The sequence below is a fragment of the Ambystoma mexicanum genome, chromosome 14 (assembly GCF_040938575.1).
Source record: "Ambystoma mexicanum isolate Mex_15411 chromosome 14, UKY_AmexF1_1, whole genome shotgun sequence".
In the NCBI taxonomy this organism is placed as follows: Eukaryota; Metazoa; Chordata; class Amphibia; order Caudata; family Ambystomatidae; genus Ambystoma; species Ambystoma mexicanum.
In genome coordinates, this window is record NC_090940.1 from 336,903,801 (window position 1) to 336,928,009 (window position 24,209).

Consider the following 24,209-nt stretch of genomic DNA (forward strand, 5'->3'; position numbering starts at 1 on the left):
GGCCTGGTGGTGGGTGCCCCTGCACTGCTGGGGGGTGGGGGTGGTGGGAGACATGGGTGGGGGCCTGGTGGAGGCTGCCCCTGCACTGCTGGGGGTGGGGGTGGTGGGAGACATGGGTGGGGGCTTGGTGGAGGCTGCCCTTGCACTGCTGGGGGGTGCGGGTGGTGGGAGACATGGGTGGGCGCCTGGTGGAGGCTGCCCCTGGTGGCTGGGGGATGGGGGTGATGGGGAACATGAGTTGGACATGGGTGGGGGCCTGCTGGCAGGTGCCCCACAGTGCTGGGGGGTGGGGGTGGTGGGGAACATCAGTTGGACATGGGTGGGGGCCTGCTGGCAGGTGCCCCACAGTGCTGGGGGGTGGGGGTGGTGGGAGACATGGGTGGGGGCCTGGTGGAGGCTGCCCCTGCACTGCTGGGGGGTGGGGGTGGTGGGAGACATGGGTGGGGGCCTGGTGGTGGGTGCCCCTGCACTGCTGGGGGGTGGGGGTGGTGGGAGACATGGATGGGGGCCTGGTGGAGGCTGCCCCTGCACTGCTGGGGGGTGGGGGTGGTGGGAGACATGGGTGGGGGCCTGGTGGAGGGTGCCCCTGCACTGCTGGGGGGTGGTGGGAGACATGGGTGGGGGCCTGGTGGAGGCTGCCCCTGGTGGCTGGGGGGTGGGGGTGGTGGGAGACATGGGTGGGGGCCTGGTGGTGGGTGCCCCTGCACTGCTGGGGGGTGGGGGGTGGGAGACATGGGTGGGGGCCTGGTGGAGGCTGCCCCTGGTGGCTGGGGGGTGGGGGTGGTGGGAGACATGGGTGGGGGCCTGGTGGAGGCTGCCCCTGGTGGCTGGGGGGGGTGGGAGACATGGGTGGGGGCCTGGTGGAGGCTGCCCCTGGTGGCTGGGGGGTGGGGGTGATGGGAGACATGAGTGGGGGCTTGTTGGAGGCTGCCCCTGCACTGCTGGGGGTGGGGGTGATGGGAGACATGAGTTGGACATGAGTGGGGGCCAGGTGGAGGCTGCCCCTGCACTGCTGTGGGGTGGGGGTGGTGGGAGACATGGGTGGGGGCCTGGTGGAGGCTGCCCCTGGTGGCTGGGGGATGGGGGTGGTGGGGAACATGAGTTGGACATGGGTGGGGGCCTGCTGGCAGGTGCCCCACAGTGCTGGGGGGTGGGGGTGGTGGGGAACATGAGTTGGACATGGGTGGGGGCCTGCTGGCAGGTGCCCCACAGTGCTGGGGGGTGGGGTGGCGGGAGACATGGGTGGGGGCCTGGTGGAGGGTGCCCCTGCACTGCTGGGGGGTGGGGGTGGTGGGAGACATGGGTGGGGGCCTGGTGGTGGGTGCCCCTGCACTGCTGGGGGGTGGGGGTGGTGGGAGACATGGGTGGGGGCCTTGTGGAGGCTGCCCCTGGTGGCTGGGGGGTGGGGGTGATGGGAGACATGAGTGGGGGCATGTTGGAGGCTGCCCCTGCACTGCTGGGGGTGGGGGTGGTGGGAGACATGGGTGGGGGCCTGGTGGTGGGTGCCCCTGCACTGCTGGGGGGTGGGGGTGGTGGGAGACATGGGTGGGGGCCTGGTGGAGGCTGCCCCTGCACTGCTGGGGGGTGGAGTGGTGGGAGACATGGGTGGGGGCCTGGTGGAGGCTGCCCTTGCACTGCTGGGGGGTGGGGGTGATGGGAGACATGAGTGGGGGCATGTTGGAGGCTGCCCCTGCACTGCTGGGGGTGGGGGTGATGGGAGACATGAGTTGGACATGAGTGGGGGCCTGGTGGAGGCTGCCCCTGCACTGCTGGGGGGTGGGGGTGTTGGGAGACATGGGTGGGGGCCTGGTGGTGGGTGCCCCTGCACTGCTGGGGGGTGGGGGTGGTGGGAGACATGGGTGGGGGCCTGGTGGAGGCTGCCCCTGCACTGCTGGGGGGTGGGGGTGGTGGGAGACATGGGTGGGGCCTGGTGGAGGCTGCCCCTGCACTGCTGGGGGGTGGGGGTGGTGGGAGACATGGGTGGGGGCCTGGTGGAGGCTGCCGCTGGTGGCTGGGGGATGGGGGTGATGGGGAACATGAGTTGGACATGGGTGGGGGCCTGCTGGCAGGTGCCCCACAGTGCTGGGGGGTGGGGGTGGTGGGGAACATGAGTTGGACATGGGTGGGGGCCTGCTGGCAGGTGCCCCACAGTGCTGGGGGGTGGGGGTGGTGGGAGACATGGGTGGGGGCCTGGTGGAGGCTGCCCCTGCACTGCTGGGGGGTAGGGGTGGTGGGAGACATGGGTGGGGGCCTGGTGGTGGGTGCCCCTGCACTGCTGGGGGGTGGGGGTGATGGGAGACATGGGTAGGGGCCTGGTGGAGGCTGCCCCTGCACTGCTGGGGGGTGGGGGTGGTGGGAGACATGGGTGGGGGCCTGGTGGAGGGTGCCCCTGCACTGCTGGGGGGTAGTGCGAGACATGGGTGGGGGCCTGTGGAGGCTGCCCCTGGTGGCTGGGGCGTGGGGGTGGTGGGAGACATGGGTGGGGGCCTGGTGGAGGGGGCCCCTGCACTGCTGGGGGGTGGTGGGGGACATGGGTGGGGGTCTGTGGAGGCTGCCCCTGGTGGCTGGGGGGTGGGGGTGGTGGGAGACATGGGTGGGGGCCTGGTGGTGGGTGCCCCTGCACTGCTGGGGGGTGGGGGAGTGGGAGACATGGGTGGGGGCCTGGTGGAGGCTGCCCCTGGTGGCTGGGGGGTGGGGGTGGTGGGAGACATGGGTGGGGTCCTGGTGGAGGCTGCCCCTGGTGGCTGGGCGGTGGGGGGGGGTGGGAGACATGGGTGGGGGCCTGTTGGAGGCTGCCCCTGGTGGCTGGGGGGTGGGGGTGATGGGAGACATGAGTGGGGGCATGTTGGAGGCTGCCCCTGCACTGCTGGTGGTGGGGGTGATGGGAGACATGAGTTGGACATGAGTGGGGGCCTGGTGGAGGCTGCCCCTGCACTGCTGGGGGGTGGGGGTGGTGGGAGACATGGGTGGGGGCCTGGTGGAGGCTGCCCCTGGTGGCTGGGGGATGGGGGTGGTGGGGAACATGAGTTGGACATGGGTGGGGGCCTGCTGGCAGGTGCCCCACAGTGCTGGGGGGTGGGGGTGGTGGGGAACATGAGTTGGACATGGGTGGGGGCCTGCTGGCAGGTGCCCCACAGTGCTGGGAGGTGGGGGTGGTGGGAGACCTGGGTGGGGGCCTGGTGGAGGCTGCCCCTGCACTGCTGGGGGTTGGGGGTGGTGGGAGACATGGGTGGGGGCCTGTTGGAGGCTGCCCCTGGTGGCTGGGGAGTGGGGGTGATGGGAGACATGAGTGGGGGCATGTTGGAGGCTGCCCCTGCACTGCTGGGGGTGGGGGTGATGGGAGACATGAGTTGGACATGAGTGGGGGCCTGGTGGAGGCTGCCCCTGCACTGCTGGTGGGTGGGGGTGGTGGGAGACATGGGTGGCTGGTGGAGGCTGCCCCTGCACTGCTGGGGGGTGGGGGTGGTGGGAGACATGGGTGGGGGCCTGGTGGAGGGTGCCCCTGCACTGCTGGGGGGTGGTGGGAGACATGGGTGGGGGCCTGTGGAGGCTGCCCCTGGTGGCTGGGGGGTGGGGGTGGTGGGAGACATGGGTGGGGGCCTGGTGGAGGGTCCCCCTGCACTGCTGGGGGGGTGGTGGGAGACATGGGTGGGGGCCTGTGAAGGCTGCCCCTGGTGGCTGGGGGGTGGGGGTGGTGGGAGACATGGGTGGGGGCCTGGTGGTGGGTGCCCCTGCACTGCTGGGGGGTGGGGGGGTGGGAGACATGGGTGGGGGCCTGGTGGAGGCTGCCCCTGGTGGCTGGGGGGTGGGGGTGGTGGGAGACATGGGTGGGGGCCTGGCGGAGGCTGCCCCTGGTGGCTGGGGGGTGGGGGGGTTGGGAGACATGGGTGGGGGCCTGGTGGAGGCTGCCCCTGGTGGCTGGGGGGTGGGGGTGATGGGAGACATGAGTGGGAGCATGTTGGAGGCTGCCCCTGCACTGCTGGGGGTGGGGGTGATGGGAGACATGAGTTGGACATGAGTGGGGGCCTGGTGGAGGCTGCCCCTGCACTGCTGGCGGGTGGGGGTGGTGGGAGACATGGGTGGGGGCCTGGTGGAGGCTGCCCCTGGTGGCTGGGGGATGGGGGTGGTGGGAGACATGGGTGGGGGCCTGGTGGAGGCTGCCCCTGGTGGCTGGGGGATGGGGGTGGTGGGGAACATGAGTTGGACATGGGCATGGGTGGGGGCCTGCTGGCAGGTGCCCCACAGTGCTGGGGGGTGGGGGTGGTGGGGAACATGAGTTGGACATGGGTGGGGGCCTGCTGGCAGGTGCCCCACAGTGCTGGGGGGTGGGGGTGGTGGGAGACATGGGTGGGGGCCTGGTGGAGGGTGCCCCTGCACTGCTGGGGGGTGGGGGTGGTGGGAGACATGGGTGGGGGCCTGGTGGTGGGTGCCCCTGCACTGCTGGGGGGTGGGGGTGGTGGGAGACATGGGTGGGGGCCTGGTGGAGGCTACCCCTGGTGGCTGGGGGGTGGGGGCGATGGGAGACATGAGTGGGGGCATGTTGGAGGCTGCCCCTGCACTGCTGGGGGTGGGGGTGATGGGAGACATGAGTTGGACATGAGTGGGGGCCTGGTGGAGGCTGCCCCTGCACTGCTGGGGGGTGGGGGTGGTGGGAGACATGGGTGGGGCTTGGTGGTGGGTGCCCCTGCACTGCTGGGGGGTGGGGGTGGTGGGAGACATGGGTGGGGGCCTGGTGGAGGCTGCCCCTGCACTGCTGGGGGATGGGGGTGGTGGGAGACATGGTGGGGGGCTGGTGGAGGCTCCCCCTGGTGGCTGGGGGTTGGGGGTGATGGGAGACATGAGTGGGGGCATGTTGGAGGCTGCCCCTGCACTACTGGGGGTGGGGGTGATGGGAGACATGAGTTGGACATGAGTGGGGGCCTGGTGGAGGCTGCCCCTGCACTGCTGGGGGGTGGGGGTGGTGGGAGACATGGGTGGGGGCCTGGTGGTGGGTGCCCCTGCACTGCTGGGGGGTGGGGGTGGTGGGAGACATGGGTGGGGGCCTGGTGGAGGCTGCCCCTGCACTGCTGGGGGGTGGGGGTGGTGGGACACATGGGCGGGGGCCTGGTGGAGGCTGCCCCTGGTGGCTGGGGGATGGGGGTGATGGGGAACATGAGTTGGACATGGGTGGGGGCCTGCTGGCAGGAGCCCCACAGTGCTGGAGGGTGGGGGTGGTGGGGAACATGAGTTGGACATGGGTGGGGGCCTGCTGGCAGGTGCCCCACAGTGCTGGGGGGTGGGGGTGGTGGGAGACATGGGTGGGGGCCTGGTGGAGCCTGCCCCTGCACTGCTGGGGGGTGGGGGTGGTGGGAGACATGGGTGGGGGCCTGGTGGTGGGTGCCCCTGCACTACTGGGGGGTGGGGGTGGTGGGAGACATGGGTGGGGGCCTGGTGGAGGCTGCCCCTGCACTGCTGGGGGGTGGGGGTGGTGGGAGACATGGGTGGGAGCCTGGTGGAGGCTGCCCCTGGTGGCTGGGGGGTGGGGGTGGTGGGAGACATGGGTGGGGCCTGCTGGCAGGTGCCCCACAGTGCTGGGGGGTGGCGGTGGTGGGAGACATGGGTGGGGCCTGCTGGCAGGTACCCCACAGTGCTGGGGGGTGCGGGTGATGGGAGACATGGGTGGGGGCCTGGTGGAGGGTGCCCCTGCACTGCTGAGGGGTGGTGGGAGACATGGGTGGGGGCCTGGTGGAGGGTGCCCCTGGTGGCTGGGGGTGCAGGGGGACATGCGTTGGTGGGCAGTAGTGCAAGTTGACATGTGGGTTGGCTGGTGGGCATGGCCATGGTGGATGGGGTGCCTACATGACATGTGCTGGGTAGGCCCCTGTGGTGTGAGCCACCTGCAGGGGCCGTGGAGGGTGTAGAGGGAACACCTGGGAGGACCCACACGTGAAATTCACATGTGCTGCTCCCCGCGCACCCCTGTCATACACGTACCCTGATGGAATTGCGTGTGGAACTTCCCGCGCACCCCTGCAATACACGTAGCCTGATGGAATTGCGTGTGGAACTTCCCGCGCACCCCTGGAATACACGTACCCTGCTAATGTTGCGTGGGATACTTCCCCCGCACCCCAGAATACACGTACCCTGATGAGATCGCGTGTGTGACTTCCCGCGCACCCCTGAAATACACGTACCCTGCTCATTCGCGTGTGTAACTTCCCGCGCACCACCGAAATACACATACCCCGCTCAATCGCGTGTGTAACTTCCCGCGCACCCCCGAAATACACGTACCCCGCTCAATCGCGTGTGTCTCTTCCCGCGCGCCCCCGAAATACACGTTACCCGCTCGATCGCGTGTGTTGCTTCCCGCGCACCCCCGCAATACACGTGCCCCGCTCGCACAGGCCCGATCGCGTGAGAAACTTCACGCGAACCCCTGATATACACGTAGCCCGCTCCCCCAGGCCCGATCGCGTGAGAAACTTCACGCGAACCCCTGAAATACACGTAGCCCGCTCCCCCAGGCCCGATCGCGTGAATAAATTCACGCAAACCCCTGAAATACACGTAGCCCGCTCCCCCAGGCCCGATCGCGTGAAAAAGTTCACGCGAACCCCCGGAATACACATACCCCGCTCAATCGCGTGTGTAACTTCCCGCGCAACCCTGAAATACACGTGCCCCGCTCGCACAGGCCCAATTGCTGTATGTTGCCACTTTTGTAATGCGCAGGGACGCTACCGCCTGCCTTCGTGTGGTGGACGTATTTCGGCTTGTGCGTGTCTTTGGCTGTGCGTGGCTTTGCCCTATTCGATTCCATGAATACGTGTGGTTCGAGTGCGTGTGGGCGTTCCGTCTGCTTCCCTGCAGTACATCCCCAGTTACGCCCTTATTTTCGCGCGTTGTTCCCCATTCCGCGCGTTACGCCCCGTGTCCCGCCCACTTTCTGGTGTATGCGTCGAGGTTGTGCGCTTTCACTGTGCGCGTCGCGCACGCCTTTCGGGATGTTGCTGTGACTTGTGCGCCATGCACAGGTTTGGCGCACATCCCGAGGGAAACACGCGCAGGGATTTCCACGCTGTTTTTTTGCGCTTGCGCCTGCTTGCGCGAAGATTTTCGGCGCACGTTTGTTCCATGAATCGGCCCCTCAATGTCTTATACCACATTTACATGACGCCAATCAGAATAGCCAAATTTAGCAATAACGCACAACCACTATGTCCTTGGTGTGGCACGGGAGAAGTAGGGATGCTACACATATTCTGGGGATGCCCGCAGATACAGCAATTCTGGGCTAGAATAGAACAGGCTTGTAGAAAGGCTGGGATAGTATAATACGATTGGACACCGAAATAATGTCTGCTAGGCACTTACCCAAGAATAGGCAAATTTAGACATGTGGTCAAATTTATGGACATGGTGTGCATATTGGCCAAAAGATCCATTGCGATGGCATGGAAAACAGCGGGGGCCCACAATATGTGAGATGGCACAAAGAATTTGAATACTGGCCAGAGACAGAAACCAGAGTGTGGGGTGAAGGGGTGTCCAGAGCAGAAGGTGAAGTGAGTGCCACGTACGAGGCGTGGAAAACACTGGACTGGGACCTGTTTCAGCCATCTGATGACAAACCCCTTGAGTGCACACTAGACACATTTAGGACATTATCGAAGTGTCATGAGGTATACGTTTGAAATAAGGCTGCCTTAGATACCACCCCCCTACCTAAAACAGCCTTTGTTATACACCACACCCTCACATCTATGTGAGCAAAATGACAATGATCACAGTGTGAGTCTTATATGTGAAGACTGTTTGTTGTTGTTATTGCGTTATTTGTTGTTAATCAGTTATCACATGCAAATAAAGGCAAAAAGTGGCAAAGTGGGATGCAATGAATATATATATATATAACTATAAATGCCAATAAAACATTTTCAAATAAAAAAGGATTTAAATCATCTCTCCAATTCTCCTAATTTACTTAACATTCCTCTCTGGATAATTTGACTCAAGTCTCAGACTGTCTTTGCTGAGATTCAATCATCCTTGTCATCTGTACTATTCACTCTAAAGATCCTTTTAAAACTATGTGGTGATATCCTTGAGTCTACACAATCATATATGCCAGCCTCTTCTTCTGTGCCGGAAACTGTGGCTAATAGCGGCTTGTGCGACCAGGACGAGCCAGTAGTCACAGAGGACTGTACTGTAGTCCGGGCGGAGAAAGGCAATGGTATTGTAAGTGACACGCATCAGATGGTACTAACATCAGCTGAAGAGCCTGACCCGTTCTATTCCAGGAAGCAGAGACAACGTGCGCGGGTGAGACAAGCTAGACAATAGCCTGGACCCGAGGAGCCGGCCGCTCTTCAACAACAGGAAGGCTCCAAACGAGCGAAGAGGAAAACTGCGCGGAAAAGAAAACAGCAGCTGTTGAAAGAGGGCAACAGCAGGAAAAGAGCCATTTCATCAGATATGAGCGAAAAGGAACACTGACCCGGAACGGATGGAAAACATCTGATAAAACATTTTAATTAAAAAAAAAAAAAGAAATGCCTGGCCATCGCACTCAGTATTTTCAAATTACTTGAGACAAATACCACAATTACGGGTATTGGTCAATGAAGATTTTATCTTTTTTCAGCCCTTGAAATGCAACAACCCTAATGTGTTGATGAATCACCGTAAAAACCCAGGAACGGTTTTATTATGATGCTGATTTAAGTATCTCATTTTCAGTTTTGGGGTTGAGCTGGATGTTGATAGAGACCTAGACGATCTATTTATTACTCCCTATAACAAAGTCTCCATGGTAACGTAAGTCAACATCTTAAACCTTGTCTGAATGTAAATACAGAAAACGTCCAATTATCTGATATCCAGACTATGTTGAAGTGCCTGGCTGAATCACTACCTGTCGCTATGTATAGACATCATTGAAGCATTTCCATACTGATCAGGAATATGCACGGTTTTACCCATCTTTTTTTAACCTAATGGTTCGGCAGACATTTTACCCCAAAGCTAAGTATTTTTAATACAAGAATTATGGATTACATCTGAAATATATCTCAATTGGTACATAGTATATCAGATGAGCAGAAAGTGTGGTCTACAAGGGAGACCTTTTGGGGGATTGCTGGTACGTATTAACCACTGTTTTAAGTCACACAGTATTACGACCGTGCATGGGTTGGGTTAGTGGGGTGAAGAGGGCGTAGGAAAGTGAGAAGCTGGTGTCCTGTTAGCAGCTTCAGTTCGGTTTTCACTGTGCGCTAAGCTTGGGTGTGAATATAGAATCCATGCGAGTCCTCGTGTGCTGTTGGTGCGATATATGTGTTGATTGTTTGTTGTTGCGGTGTGGTGAAATGCGTGCAGTTTGCTGTGAGAGAAGTGGTTGTGTGGGTTTTTGTGTGAGTTAAGTATGCAGAGATGTGAGCTTTTAGTTAGTGGGTTATATGTCTCTTAATCCTTATCTTGTTTTATGTATCTGTTTGTCATACGGAGTAGGTATTTTCTTTCTCTTTCCTTTCCTGACTGTCTAGTTTCTAGGGCGATGGCGTGGCTGGTTCCCAGCTAAGTTATTTGAGATTAGTACACCCGGTTGGGCAAGCGTAGTCCCCTACTCAGTGGTGCTATATTATCATTCACCCGCTCGTTCCTATCTATTTACTGTCAGTGTTCCATTGCTGCCTGTGATTACACTGTGGGCAATGGTGTTATTGATAGGTCATCCTTGCCTTCCTTCCCGATTGTTCTGTGGTCATTCTTTGGTATGATTCTAGGTGGTCTATCTTTCAATTGGTAAGTTGATATGTTGTAGATCGGTATATCCCTTACTTCTATTAAGGGTCGAAGGCTTAAGGAATAGGGAATAGGTTTCCGCTCTCAGCATAGTTCCGCTGTGTATGTTTCCCTATAGACATTCTTTCTAGTTATGGGGCGAAGAGCCAGGATTTGAGAGTTTCCTGAATTGTAGGTGATCTCTTGTGTTCCGTATGTTCTTTGGTAGTTCGTTCCAGGTTTTTGGTGCAAGGTGAGAGAAAGAGGATCCTCTGAGTTTTCTTTTGATGTATGGCTGGGTTCCAAACTGATGTCGCTACTGGATCTGAGTGGCCTTGTTGTGTGATGTACATTTATCTTTCTTCTAAGGAACTCTGCGCCTTGGTTGTGGATTGCTCTGTGCGTTATGCACATTGATTTGAACTTGATTCACTGTTTGATGGGTAGCCAGTGTAGCGTTTTCAGTGCTGGTGTGATGTGTTCTCTTCGAGATAGTTTAAGGAGCAGTCTGGCCGCCGCATTTTGTATGCGTTGGAGTTTTTTTTAGAAGTCGTTCAGACATGCCTAGATATAAGCTATTGACATAGTCTAATCTGTACATGATGAGAGCGAAAACAGTCATTGTTTTGTTGGTGAATGACAAGAGAAAGAAGCATTTCTTGATTATGGCGTTTACTTGTGGCTCTAGAGTGCGTTTGTTGTCCATCAGGACTCCCAGATTTTTTTACAATCAACGATGGAGCTGGGGTTTCACCAAGTTCTGTTGGCCATGGGATGTAGAGGTTGTTTTCTCTGTTTTTTGTGAAAATCATTATTTCTGTTTTGCCTGGGTTGAGTTTGAGGTAGTTTGAGTTCATCCAGTTGTATATGTCACAAAGGCAGTTCTCCAGTGTTAAGTTTTCTTCTTGTGAGTCTTGTATTTTATAGACTATGTGTGTGTGTCGTCAGCGTAGTTGTAACAGGTTAGGTCATGTCTTTTGATGATTTTAATTAGTTGAGACAGGTAGATATTGAATCGAAGTTGGGAGAAGGAGGATCCTTGCGGGACTCCGCATGACGATTCGCTTCGGGTTGATTGGAAAGGTTTCATCCATATTGTTTCTGTTCTGTTTGTTAGGAAGGATTTGATCCATAGTAAGGCGTTGTCAGTGATTCCAAATTCTTCCAGTCTCATGATGAGAATGTCGTGGTTAACCTTGTCGAATACCGCAGAGAGGTCTAGAAGTATGAAAACGGTGCAGTTGTTTGAGTCTGCGTTTGCCTTTAGATCAGCCCAGATGGAGAGAAATGCTGTTTCCGTTCCTCTCATCAGTCTGAAGCCTACTTGCGCCTGGTTTAATAGGCGGTGTTCTTCCATGAATTCTTGGGTTGTTCTATATATGTTTGTTTCCAGAAGTTTAGCTGGGAACAGGATGTTGGAGATGGGTCTGTAATTGGAGAGGTTCTCTACGTTTCCTCCTGTATCCTTGAGGAGTGGTTTGATGTATGCTGATTTGAAGGATTATGGCACTTTCCCTGTTGAGATTGATTGGTTGAGGACATTCCTGTAATATTCCTTTGGTGTTCCTTGTGAGAGGATTAATGTGTAAATGTCAGAAGGGCAGGGATCCGCGCGGGAGCCTGATTTGTTGCTTTGATTTACCAGTTTGACAAATGTCTCCACTGATATGTACAGGAAGTTTCAGAGTTTGTCCTGGTGTTCCTTGTAGAGGTCGGTATAATCAGTGTTGTGGTTGCATGGTCGGTTTTGTATGGACTGTTGGATGGTCATGATTTTGTTTTTGAAATGGTCTGTGAGGTCCCTGCATAGTTTCTTCAATGGTATTGGAGCGTTGTTGCAGCCGGGTGGGTTTTTTATTTGATTTATGATTTTAAAGGGTTCTTTTTGGGTGTTTGGTGGTTTGAGGATTCTGTTGTCTTAGTATTTCCTTTTCGCTTTTTGTATTTCCTTTTTCTATGAACTTGTATGTTGTTGAAGTTTGAATTTCTTTCCGCAGTCTTCATTGATCCTCCATTCTAGTTCTAGTTTTTATTTTTCCTTTTCATGGCGCCTTGTAGAGGGGTGAACCATTTTGCTGTGGCTCTTTTGCAGGATGTACTAAAAGGTTTTTCTTTGGTGATCTCGTCAATTGTTGTGATCCTGCTATGACATGATATGATAGTTTATTTATATAGCGCCTATACACAATGTGTTTCAAAGTGCTTCAAGGCAAGGGAGGGAACAAAGGGAAATACAATGACATTCTTACAGGCCATGTACAGTAAGGATGTGAAATTAACTATCGTACTCGGCCTGATGACATTTCAGATAGTGCAAGAGCTAAGAAATAGATTAGGAAGGGAGGGGGAGAGTAGGAAGGAAATGGAAACAGACAGGCGACTACCGTACTGGGCCTGACAAACATTTCTGGTAGAGGCGGAGAAAAACAAAAGGTGAGGGAGAGGGGTGCAGAAAGGTAGGGGGAGAACAAATCAAGTGACTATCGTACTAGGCCTGATGACATTTCAGACAGTGCTGGAGTGGGGGGGGACAAGTAAAGGGAGGGAGGAGGAGACAGACAAGGTTGCTATCATACTAGTTCCAGGGACAATTCTGTTAGAGTAAGTGCATAGAAGAAAGTAAGAGGAGGAGGGGACGAGATACTTGCACCTGCTCCCCATCTGCAAAGGAAAAGAGGCTGGAGGGCTCCTTAAGAGGGAAAAAGAGCAGTGTGGGCGTGGCTTGCTAAGTGGGGAAAAAGAGCAGCAACCGGGAAGGCACCAGGTGGGCGGGGCTTAGGCCAGGTGACCTAGATCCACTTGCACCTGCTCCCCATCTGCAAAGGAAAAGAGGCTGGAGGGCTCCTTAAGTAGGGCAAAAGAGCGGCAACGAGGAAGGCATCAGGTGGACGGGGCTTGCAAAGTGGGCAAAGGGAGCAGAAATTTGGAAGGCGGGGCTTATGCCACGTGACCTAGATCCACTTGCACGTGCTCCACATCTGTAAAGGAAAAGAGGCTACAGGGCTCCTTAAGTATGAAAAAAGAGTGGCATGGGCGTGGCTTGCTAAGTGGGGAAAAAGAGCAGCAACCTAGAAGGCGCCAGGTGGGCGTGGCTTAGGCCAGGTGACCTAGACCCACTTGCACCTGCTCCCCATCTGCAAAGGAAAAGAGGCTGGAGGGTCCTTAAGTAGGGAAAAAGAGCGGCAACCAGAAAGACACCAGGTGGGCGGGCTTGCTAAGTGGGGAAAACGAGCAGCAACCTAGAAGGTGCCAGGTGGGTGGGGCTTAAGCCAGGTGACCTAGACCCACTTGCACCTGCTCCCCATATGCAAAGGAAAAGAGGCTGGAGGGCTCCTTGAGTAGGGAAAAAGAGCGGCAACCAGGAAGGCACCAGGTGGGCAGGCTTGCTAAGTGGGGAAAAGGAGCAGCAACCTGGAAGGCACCAGGAGGGCAGGGCTTAGGCCAGGTGACCTAGATCCATTTGCACCTGCTCCCCTTCTGCAAAGGAAAAGAGGCTGGAGGGCTCCTTAAGTAGGGAAAAAGCGCAGCAACCAGGAAGGCACCAGTTGTTAAGTATATCTATTTTAGTGTCCAGGTCAGCTTCGTCCATAGTTGTTGCTTGTGGTTTGGTGATCTCAGTAGTTCTGTTAAATTGAAGTTTTTTATGGTTCTCCAGTTTCTTTTCATGATGATTAGTAGCTTTCCTTGTTGCTTGGTTATTGGGGAGGGCAGTGTGATTACGAAGGGATGATGAGGTGGTCACTCCAGAGGATCTGAATCAGTGGTGATGTGGTAATTCGTTTTTTGTTGGTGAAGATTGCCTCCAGTGTATGTCCTGCCGTATCGGTTGCTGCTTTGACTAGCTGATGTAGTTTCATTGTTGTTAGTTGGCTCATAAGAGATTTTTCTGAGGTTGTGGTTTCTTCATCGAACCAGATGTTGAAGACTCTGAGGACAATCAGGTGGTTATGCTTGATAGCTAGGTTGGTGATTGCTTCTATGAAGGTGTCTATGAAGGCTGCATCATACGTTGGTGTTCTGTATACCAGTCGAATTTCAGTTTTTTTCTGGTTTTTGTTGATAGTCGGAGGATTAGGGATTAGCATTTATCGATGTTTAATGGGTCTTCCACTTTAATTTCCAAGTGTTCCTTGTGGATGATTGCCAGTCCACCACCTCTTTTGGTTTTGCTGTTTGCTTGGACACACTTGAAGGTATCGGGCAGGCAGTTATTGATGGTGTTCTGATAGTTGTCATCTAATCATATTGCGGTTACCAATAGGATGTTGATGCCTCCGTCACTAAGGAGGTCGTAGATTTAGGTGGCATGTTAGGACATTGACCATGCGTTAATTAGATTTCAGTGGATCTTTTTGGTGTGATTTGGTTTATTTGTTTCCTGTTTTGATGTGTGGGTGTTCAGTTGGGTTGCTTTTATGTTGACTCTGATTGGTTGAGATTCCGTGAAGGAGGCTTTGTCATTGAATCGGTCTGTGAGATTGATAATTGGGTTGCTGACTTCTATTTCTTCCTCATCTTCTGTCATTTGATGTGGGTATCGATAGTGCCCTTCTGTTCTTGTGATATAGGAAGTAAGGGGGTTGGCATCATTCCATTCTCTTCTTTGGTCGACCCATCTTTTGTTCCGTTGTTCGGGGGGTTCTTTATCCATGTGGAAATGTCAGTGTCATTGAAGTATCTAGGTTCTTTGGTTGGTGAGATGTTTGGTGTAAGGTATAAGGATTTTTGTCTTACAATGTTTGTTCTGTCAATAGTATTATTTGGTGGGGTGTGTTCTGTATTGAAGGCTTCTTATACTGTGGGTGGTTGAGCTTGCGTATCCGTATTATTGGTACAGTGTTCCTTTTCTCTTTTTCGGCTTCCAATTCTGTGTCAGGGCATTTTGGGTCCTCCGTAGGAGTTGGTTTAAGTGTTGAGTTTACGGGGGCAGTTGTCCAACTGTTGTGCTTTGTGCCAGGCTAGTGTGGATTTTAATCCTCTTAAGTTGTGATGTCCGGAAGCTTTAAGATGCTGTGTCTTTGTTCAGTCGATTGGGTAGAGGTGTTCCTCTTACAATGGGAGGCTCATCCTAGGGAGTATTATACGTTGGTGGGTGGCGTAGCTGGTTATGGGCTATGGGTGCGGGTAAACTAGGGTGGAGATTATGGTAGTAGTGACTGGCTTTGGTGGTTGCTGGGTGTTCTGGGCTGTCCGATTCCTAGGATTCAATTGTGGCAGGTACTGATAATATCCAGAAGAATGAGGAGCAAGAGGTGGAGAGCCTAGGTTTTACAGGTGGTTTACAATGAGATAGTACTCTTGGGTGTAGGATATCAGATGTCCGAAGGGATATAGGTTTCAGCGGGAGCCAAGTGATGATTGAACAGCACGATTCCTGACCCCTGGACAACAGAGGGTAGGTCCAGGTTCTGCAAATGGCAGGCAGTGATCAAGATTGGGACACCTAGCTAACGGGAGAGGGTTTAGGCCTCACAGAAGGCAGGCAATGATCAAGTATCAGGTTTGGGACACCTAGGTGACAGGGGAGGTTTAGGCCTGAGAGAGGAAGGTGGTAATGAATACCTATTTTTAAGACACCTAGATATCAGGAGGAAGGTCCACGCCTCTCAGAATGGCAGGCAGCAATTGAACACCTAGCCTGGGACACCTAGACAGAGGGAGAATTGACTTTGTGTACAGTAGTGGAGAGGACTAGGTCTCACTGTGCAGTTCAGTCACAGGGAGCACACCTAGGTATAGTCTGGTACCGGAATACACCCAGATGTGATTTCTGCGTAGTGGGAGAGGCCTAGGTCCTACAATACAGCTTGGTACGGAAGGGGACACCCAGACCTGAGAGTCCTGCACAGTGGGAGAGTGGCCCAGCCTCATAATGCACCTTGGTACAGGAGGGTACACCTGGACTTGAGAGTCCTGTATTGGGTGGAGAGGCCTAGGTTTCACTATATAGTTTCAAAGTGCAGTTTCAAATACAGGGGAGCACACTTAGAAGGATCCTGTGTAGTGGGAGAGAGGCTAAGGTTTCACAATGCAGTTTCGATAGCAGTTTCAAAAATACAGAGGAGCACACTTAGAAGGGTCCTGTATAGGGGGAGAGTCCTAAGTTTCAAAATGCAGTTTGGTACAGGAAACACACTGAGATTTGAGAGTCCTTTATAGTCGGAGAGATGCCTAAGTTTCACAATGCAGTTTGGTACAGGAAACACACTGGGCCTCATTATAAGTTTGCCGGTCCGGGAACTATGGTACCGGTAAGCATGCCAGTACTGTAGTTCCCGGACCAGCAAACTACGAGTTGTGCTCGCGGTGGCTTTCCTCCCGCAAGGTCGGACCTGGCGGGCAGAAAGGCACACGCAAGCACAGCATGTCAGATACACCGGCACCATTATAAGCGGTGCCGGTGCATCCAACCTCTCTATTCCCATTCAGCCCTATGGGGCCGAATGGGAATGGGGAGCATTTATTTTCTGGCACGGGCAAATGGTCAATTACCGGGTCCGGCAGGGCCGTAATGACCCAGTAATTGCCCATTTGCGGGCGCCGGAACACACTGTAAGTTTGGCAGCAGCCTGCCGGTTTTACTGACAAGGCTGCCGCCAAACTTGTAATGAGGCCCACCTAGATTTGAGAGTCCTATATAGTCGGAGAGATGCCTAAGTTTCACAATGCAATTTAGTACAGGGGAACACAATGAGACTTGAGAGACTTGTACAGTGTGAGAGAGCCCTGAGCTTCACAGTGCAGTTTTGGTACACAAGAACACACCTAGAATGAGGGTCCTGTATAGTGGGAGAGAGGCCTAAGTTTCACAATGCAGTTTGATACAGGAAACACACTGGGCCTCATTATAAGTTTGCTGGTACGGGAACTACGGTACCGGTAAGCATGCCAGTACTGTAGTTCCTGGACCGGCAAACTATGAGTTGTGCTCGCGGTACCTTTCTGCCGACCTGGCGGGCAGAAAGGCACACGCAAGCACAGCATGTTGGATACACCGGCACCATTATAAGAGGTGCTGGTGCATCCGACCTCTCCATTCCCATTCAGCCTTATGGGGCCGAATGGGAATGGGGAGCATTTTTTTTCCGGCGCCCGCAAATGGTCAATTACCGGGTCCGGCACGGCCGTAATGACGAGGTAATAGCCCATTTGCGGGCGCCGGAAGAAACTGCAAGTTTGGCAGCAGCCTGCCGGTTTTACTGGCAAGGCTGCCGCCAAACTTGTAATGAGGCTCACTGAGATTTGAGAGTCCTGTATAGTGGGAGAGAGGCCTAAGTTTCACAATGCAGTTTGGTACAGGAAAACACACTGAGATTTGAGAGTCCTGTGTAGTGGGAGGGAGGCCTAAGTTTCATAATGCAGTTTGGTACATGAAAACACACTGAGATTTGAGAGTCCTGTATAGTGGGAGAGAGGCCTAAGTTTCGTATGATGGTGTCTGTTTATGTTGTAGATAGTAAATTGTGCCTACCTTATCCGTTGATGCTGGTTGACAGCAGCCTGTTCATCGTGAGTCATGTCAGAGTACTGTGGCCTGTTGCAACTGGTGGTTTGGGTGACAACAAGCAGCAACTGCTTGTTGGCTGTAGTTGTGGGACGCTGTTGCTGTGTCTGGGGGCTAGGGTGTGGCACTGTAGGATTCTCTTGGGCTCAGGGCATAGGGCTAACTAGGTTGAAGGGCATGCTGATTAAGTGGGTGAATGCTACTAGAGTAGGGGGAGAGTGGCAGTTAGGGTTTGGTGTATGTTGGCGGCTGGTCCCTGGCCTGCTGACACCTGCAGACACTGACTGGAGCCGCTACTTCAGGAACCGCCCTTTACCTTGGGCCCTAGTGGCTCGGGCTGCATGGGCAGAGGGCTGCCTTGGGCGGTAGTGATAAAAGGAAAGACCAATCAGGGGATAGGGCGGGAGGGAGGGGGTACCAGGGCTGGGCTATAGAGCAGGGGAAGGGGGAAAGAAATAACAAGTTGCAGGGGAAGGGGGAAAGAAATAACACGTGCGCAAATTGCCAGACATACACACAAATGCCAATTTCAAAAACGTATGGGTCAATACAAGCTGCCTCTTACCACTGTAGCCGGATAACAGTGTCGGGAGAAGGCCGCGGGGGTCTTACGCCTGGCGGGAGGAGGACAAATCAGGGGAGGGGGCAGGAGGGAGGAGGGACAGGGCCAGGCTACAGAGCAGGGGTAGGCGGAAAGAAATAAAACGTGCACAGGAGCACTTACAAATTGGCAAAAATACACACAAATGCATATTTCAAAAACATATGGGCCAATACAAGCTGCCTCTTACCTCTGTAGCGGGATAACAGTGTCGGGAGAGGACTGCATGGGTCTTAGGCCTAGCGGGAGGAGGACCAAACAGGGGAAGGGACGGGATGGAGGAGGGAGGGACCAGGGCCGGGATGTAGAGCAGGGGAAGATGGAAAGAAATAACACATGCGCAGGAGCGCCTATAAAATCCCAAAAATACACACAAATGCCAATTTCAAAACCTATGGGTCAATACAAGCTGCCTCTTACCTCTGTAGCCGGATGACCTTGTCGGGAGAAGGCTGAGTGGCTCTGAGGTGTAGCGGGCGGAGGGACCAGGGCCGGGTTATAGAGCAGGGGAAGGGGGAAAGAAATAACATGTGCGCAAGAGCGCTTACAAATTGCCAAAAATACACACAAATGCCAATTTCAAAAAGCTATGGTCCAATACAAGGTGCCTTTTACCTCTGTAGACAGATAACAGTGTTGGGAGAAGGCTATGTGGGTCTTAGGCCTAGCGGGAGTAGTACAAATCCAGGGGAGGGGCCAGGAGGGAGGAGGGACCGGGCCGAGCTATAGAGCAGGGGTAGGCGGAAAGAAATAACACATGCACAGGAGCACTTACAAATTACCAAAAATACACACAAATGCCAATTTCAAACCAAATGGTCCCATACAAGCTGCCTCTTACCTCCGTAGCCAGATAACAATGTCAGGAGAAGGCTGTGTGGGTCTTAGGTCTAGTTGGAGGAGGACCAAGCAGGGGTGGGGGAGGGAGAGAAGTGGGACCAGGGCCGGGCTATAGAGCAGGGGAAGGGGGAAAGAAATAACATGTGCGCAGGAGGGCTTACAAATTACCAAAAATACACACCAGTGCCAATTTCAAACCAAATGGTCCCATGCAAGCTGTCTCTTACCTCTGTAGCCGGATAACAGTGTCAGGAGAAGGCTGTGTGGATCTTAGGTCTAGTTGGAGGAGGACCAAGCAGATGAAGCAGGCGGGAGGGAGGAGGGACCAGGGCTGGACTAAAGAGCTGGACAAGGGGGAAAGAAATAACACGTACGCAGGAGCGCTTACAAATTGCCAAAAATACACACAAATGGCAATTTCAAAAATCTATGGGCCAATACAAGCTGACTTTTACCTCTGTATCCAGATAACAGTGTTGGGAGAAGGCCGTGTGGGTCTTAGGCCTAGCGGGAGGAGGACCAATCAGCAGAGGGTGCGGGAGGGATGTGAGACCAGGGGCGGGCTATAGAGCAGGGGAAGGGGGAAAGAAATAACACGTGCACAGGAGCTCTTACAAATTGCCAGACATACACACACATGCAATTTCAAAAACCTATGGGCCAATACAAGCTGCCTCTTACTTCTGTAGCCGGTTAACAGTGTCGGGAGAAGGCCGCTTGGGTCTTAGGTGAAGCGGGAGGAGGGACCAGGGCCGGGCTATAGAGCAGGGGAAGGGGAAAAGAAATAACACGTGCACAGGAGCTCTAACAAATTGCCAAAAATACACACAAATGCCAATTTAAAAAACATATGGTCCAATACAAGCTGCCTCTTACTTCTATAGCTCGATAACAGTGTCAGGAGAAGGCAGCGTGGGTCTTAGGCCTAGCAGGGGGAGGAACAATCAAGGGAGGGGGTGTGTTGCAGGAGGACCATGGCCAGTCGATAGAGCAGGTGAAGGGGGAAAGTAATAACATGTGTGCAGGAGTGCTTACAAATTGCCAAAAATACACACACATGGCAATTAAAAAACCTATGGTCCAATACAATCTGCCTCTTACCTCTATAGATGGATAACAGTGTTGGGAGAAGGCTGTGTGGGTCTTAGGCCTAGCGGGAGGAGGAACAAACAGGGAGGGGGGGAGGAGGGAACATGGCCGGGCAATAGAGCAGGGGAGGGGGGGGTGAGAAATAACACGTGCGCAGGAGCTCTTACAAATTGCCAGACATACACACAAATGCCAATTTCAAAAACCTATGGGCCAATACAAGCAGCCTCTTACCACTGTAGCCGGATAACAGTGTCAGGAGAAGGCTGCGTGGGTCTTAGATCTAGCGGGAGGAGGACCAATCAGGGGAGGAGGCAGGATGGAGGAGGGACAAGGGCTGGGCTATAGAGCAGGGGGAAGCGGGAAAGAAATAACATGTGCGCAGGAGGGCTTACAAAGTGCCAAAAATACACACAAATGCCAATTTCAAAACCAATGGTCCAATACAAGCTGCCTCTGACCTCTGTAGCCAGATAATAGTGTCGGGAGAAGGCCGCGTGGGTCTTAGGCCTAGCGGGAGGAGGACCAATCAGGGGAGGGGGCGGAAGGGATGAGGGCCCAGGGCCGGGCTATAGAGTAGGGGAAGGGGGAAAGAAATAACATGTGGGCAGGAGCGCTTACAATTTGCCACAAATACACAGAAAAGGCCAATTTCAAAAACATATGGGCCAATATTAGCTGCCTCTTACCTCTGTAGCCGAATAACAGTGTCAGGAGAAGGCAGCGTGGGTCTTAGGTGTAGTTGGAGGAGGACCAATCAAGGGGAGGGGGCGGGAGGGAGGAGAGACTAGGGCCGGGCTATAGAGCAACGGAAGGGGAAAAGTAATAAGATGTGTGCAGGAGTGCTTACAAATTGCCAAAAATACACACAAATGCCAATTTCAAAAACCTATGGTCCAATATTAGCTGCCTCTTACCTCTGTAGCTGGATAACAGTGTTGGGAGAATGCTGTGTTGGTCGTAGGCCTAGCAGGAAGAGGGCCAATCACGGGACGAGGCGGGAGGAGGAGGGACCAGGGCTGGGCTATAGAGCAGGGGAAGGGGGAAAGAAATAACACGTGCACAGAAGCGCTTACAAATTGCCAAAAATACACACACATGCATATTTCAAAAACATATGGGCCAATACAAGCTGCTTCTCACCTCTGTAGCGGGATAACAGTGTCAGGAGAAGGCTGCGTGGGTCTTAGGCCTAGCAGGAGGAGGACCAATCAGGGGAAGGACCGGGAGGGAGGAGGGAGGGACCAGGGCCGGGATGTAGAGCAGGGGAAGATGGAAAGAAATAACAAATGCGCAGGAGCGCTTATAAAATCCCACAAATACACACAATTGCTGATTTCAAAAACCTATGGGCCAATACAAGCTGCCTCTTACCTCTGTAGCCGGATAACAGTGTCGGGAGAAGGCCGCATGGGTCTTAGGCCTAGCGGGAGTAGGACAAATCAGGGGAGGGGGCAGGAATGAGGAAAGACCGGGCGGGCTATAGAGCAGGGGTAGGCGGAAAGAAATAACATGTGCGCAGGAGATCTTAAAAATTGCCAAAAATATACACAAATGCCAATTTCAAAAGCATATGGGCCTATGCAAGCTTCCTCTTACCTCTGTAGCCGGATAATAGTGTCGGGAGAAGGCAGTGTGGGTCTTAGACCTAGAGGGAGGAGGACCAATCAGGGGAGGAGGTGGGAGGGAGGAGGGACCAGGGCCGGGCTACAGAGCAGGGGAAGGGAGAAAGAAATAACATGTGTGCAAGAGGGCTTACAAATTACCAAAAATACATGCAAATGCCAATTTCAAAACCAATGGTCCCATACAAGCTGCCTCTTACCTCTGTAGCCAGATAACAGTGTCAGGAGAAGGCTGTGTGGGTCTTAGGTCTAGTTGGAGGACGACCAATTACGGGAAGGAGGCGGGAGGGAGGAGGGACCACGGCCGGGCTATAGAGCTGGGCAAGGGGGATAGAAATAAAACGTGCACAGGAGCGCTTACAAATTGCCAAAAATACACACAAATGCCAATTTAAAAAATCTATGGGCCAATACAAGCTGACTTTTACCTCTGTAGCCAGATAACAAAGTTGGGAGGAGGCAGCGTGGGTCTTAGCCCTAGTGGGAGGAGGACCAATCAGCGGAGGGCGCAGGGGGATGAGGAACCAGGGGCGGGCAATAGAGCAGGGGAAGGGGGAAAGAAATAACACGTGCACAGGAGCTCTTACAAATTGCCAGACATACACACAAATGCAATTTCAAAAACCTTTGGGCCAATACAAGCTGCCTCTTACTCCTGTAGCCGGATAACAGTGTTGGGAGAAGGCTGATTGGGTCTTAGGTGAAGCGGGAGGAGGGACCAGGGCGGGGCTATAGAGCAGGGGAAGGAGGAAAGAAATAACACGTGCACAGGAGCTCTAACAAATTGCCAAAAATACACACAAATGCCAATTTCAAAAACCTATGGTCTAACACAAGCTGCCTCTTACCTCTGTAGCTGGATAACAGTGTCAGCAGAAGGCCGCATGTGTCTTAAGTGTAGCGGGGGGAGGAGGACCAATCAGGGAAGGGGGCGGGAGGGAGGAGGGACAGGGCCGGGCAATAGAGCAACGGAAGGGGAAAAGTAATAACATGTGTGCAGGAGTGTTAACAAATTGCTAAAAATACCCACAAATGCCAATTTAAAAAACCTATGGTCCAATACAAGCTGCCTCTTACCTCTGTAGCCGGATACGAGTGTCGGGAGAAGGCTGAGTGGGTCTTAGGCCTAGCGGGAGGAGGACCAATCAGGGGAGGGGGCGGAAGGGAGGAGGGCCCACGGCCGGGCTATAGAGTAGGGGAAGGGGGAAAGAAATAACATGTGGGCAGGAGCGCTTACAATTTGCCAAAAATACACAGAAAAGGCCAATTTCAAAAACATATGGGCCAATACAAGCTGCCTCTTACCTCTGTAGCCGAATAACAGTGTCAGGAGAAGGTAGCGTGGGTCTTAGGTGTAGTTGGAGGAGGACCAATCAAGGGGAAGGAGGCGGGAGGGAGGAAGGTCCAGAGTCAGGCTATAGAGCAGGGGAAGGGGGAAAGAAATAACACGTGCACAGGAGCTCTTACAAAAATGCCAAAAATAAACACAAATGCCAATTTCTAAAACCTATGGTCCAACACAAGCTGCCTCTGACCTGTGTAGCTGGATAACAGTGTCGGGCGAAGGTCAGGTGGGTCTTAGGGGTAGGAGGAGGAGGACAAATCAGGGGAGGGGGCGGGAGGGAGGGGAGACCAGGGCCGGGCTATAGAGCAACGGAAGGGGAAAAGTAATAACATGTGTGCAGGAGTGCTTACAAATTGCCAAAAATACACACAAATGCCAATGAAGATTCCCCCTGCTAATAGCGCAGGGAGCTCTTGATTCTATTAAAGACAAGGAGGCGAGCATTAAGCTTCATCTTCTTTATTCTCTACTCTCCAGCAGTTTCAACAAATATAACTTTGTAAACATTCAATTTAAATTTTTTTTTTTTTTTTTAAAACAAACCTCAAATCCCATCAATCCTGTAGTCCGTTAGTCTCTGGCCATGTGACCTAGTCCTTCCTGTTCCTCTGTCCTTCCTCTTCTTTGACTGCTTGAACTTGTCCTTTCTCTTTAACTGCGCACTCAACTGTTGAACTTGTGCTGAACTTCCTGCTTTGTACCAGTTCGATCTCTCACATACGAGCTTTCGAAGCTGTTCTAGGCGACCTGCTCTGATTCGGGCTTTCAGCTGTTCTTTTGCTCATCTCCTAAATCAATAAGAAACAAAATGGTATAGGTAGGGCGGGAATACACACCCTATTCTGGAAGAAATAGCCATGTTAATTATCAACAGTACTTCACAACATGTATTTCGTTATTGCATCCATTGTGTATTCGGGATGGGAATTTAATGCTCGCCTCCTTGTCTTTAATAGAATCAAGAGCTCCCTGCGCTATTAGCAGGGGGAATCTTCATTCTATGTCAAGACGGAGGCGAGCATTAAGCTTGTTCAAAGCTTCTTACTACTACTCCTGCCATTGCATTAATAGGTCGGTAGTAAAACGTTCTGAATGTCGTATCACTAGCCCAGTCTGCGGCTTTCATGATGTCTTGTAATGTTGCGCCTAGTCCTAGTGCTTTCGAGGCCATCGCTCCTCTGACTGAGTGTGCCCCGAATCTTGTCATGTCTACGCCTGCTAAACTCATAATGTTTCTGACCCACCGTGCTATGGTGGCTGTTGCTACTCCTCTGTGTGGCTTTCTGCGCGCAATTAATAATTGGGTCGTCCCTGCCAGTCTTAATTCGGCTGTTTTATTTTCGTATTCCTTTATACATGCTGCTACGCACCATTTCGGGTGCTCCTGCATGTATGGGTATGTGATGGTACTAGAATCCGTTTTAGTTCTTCTGG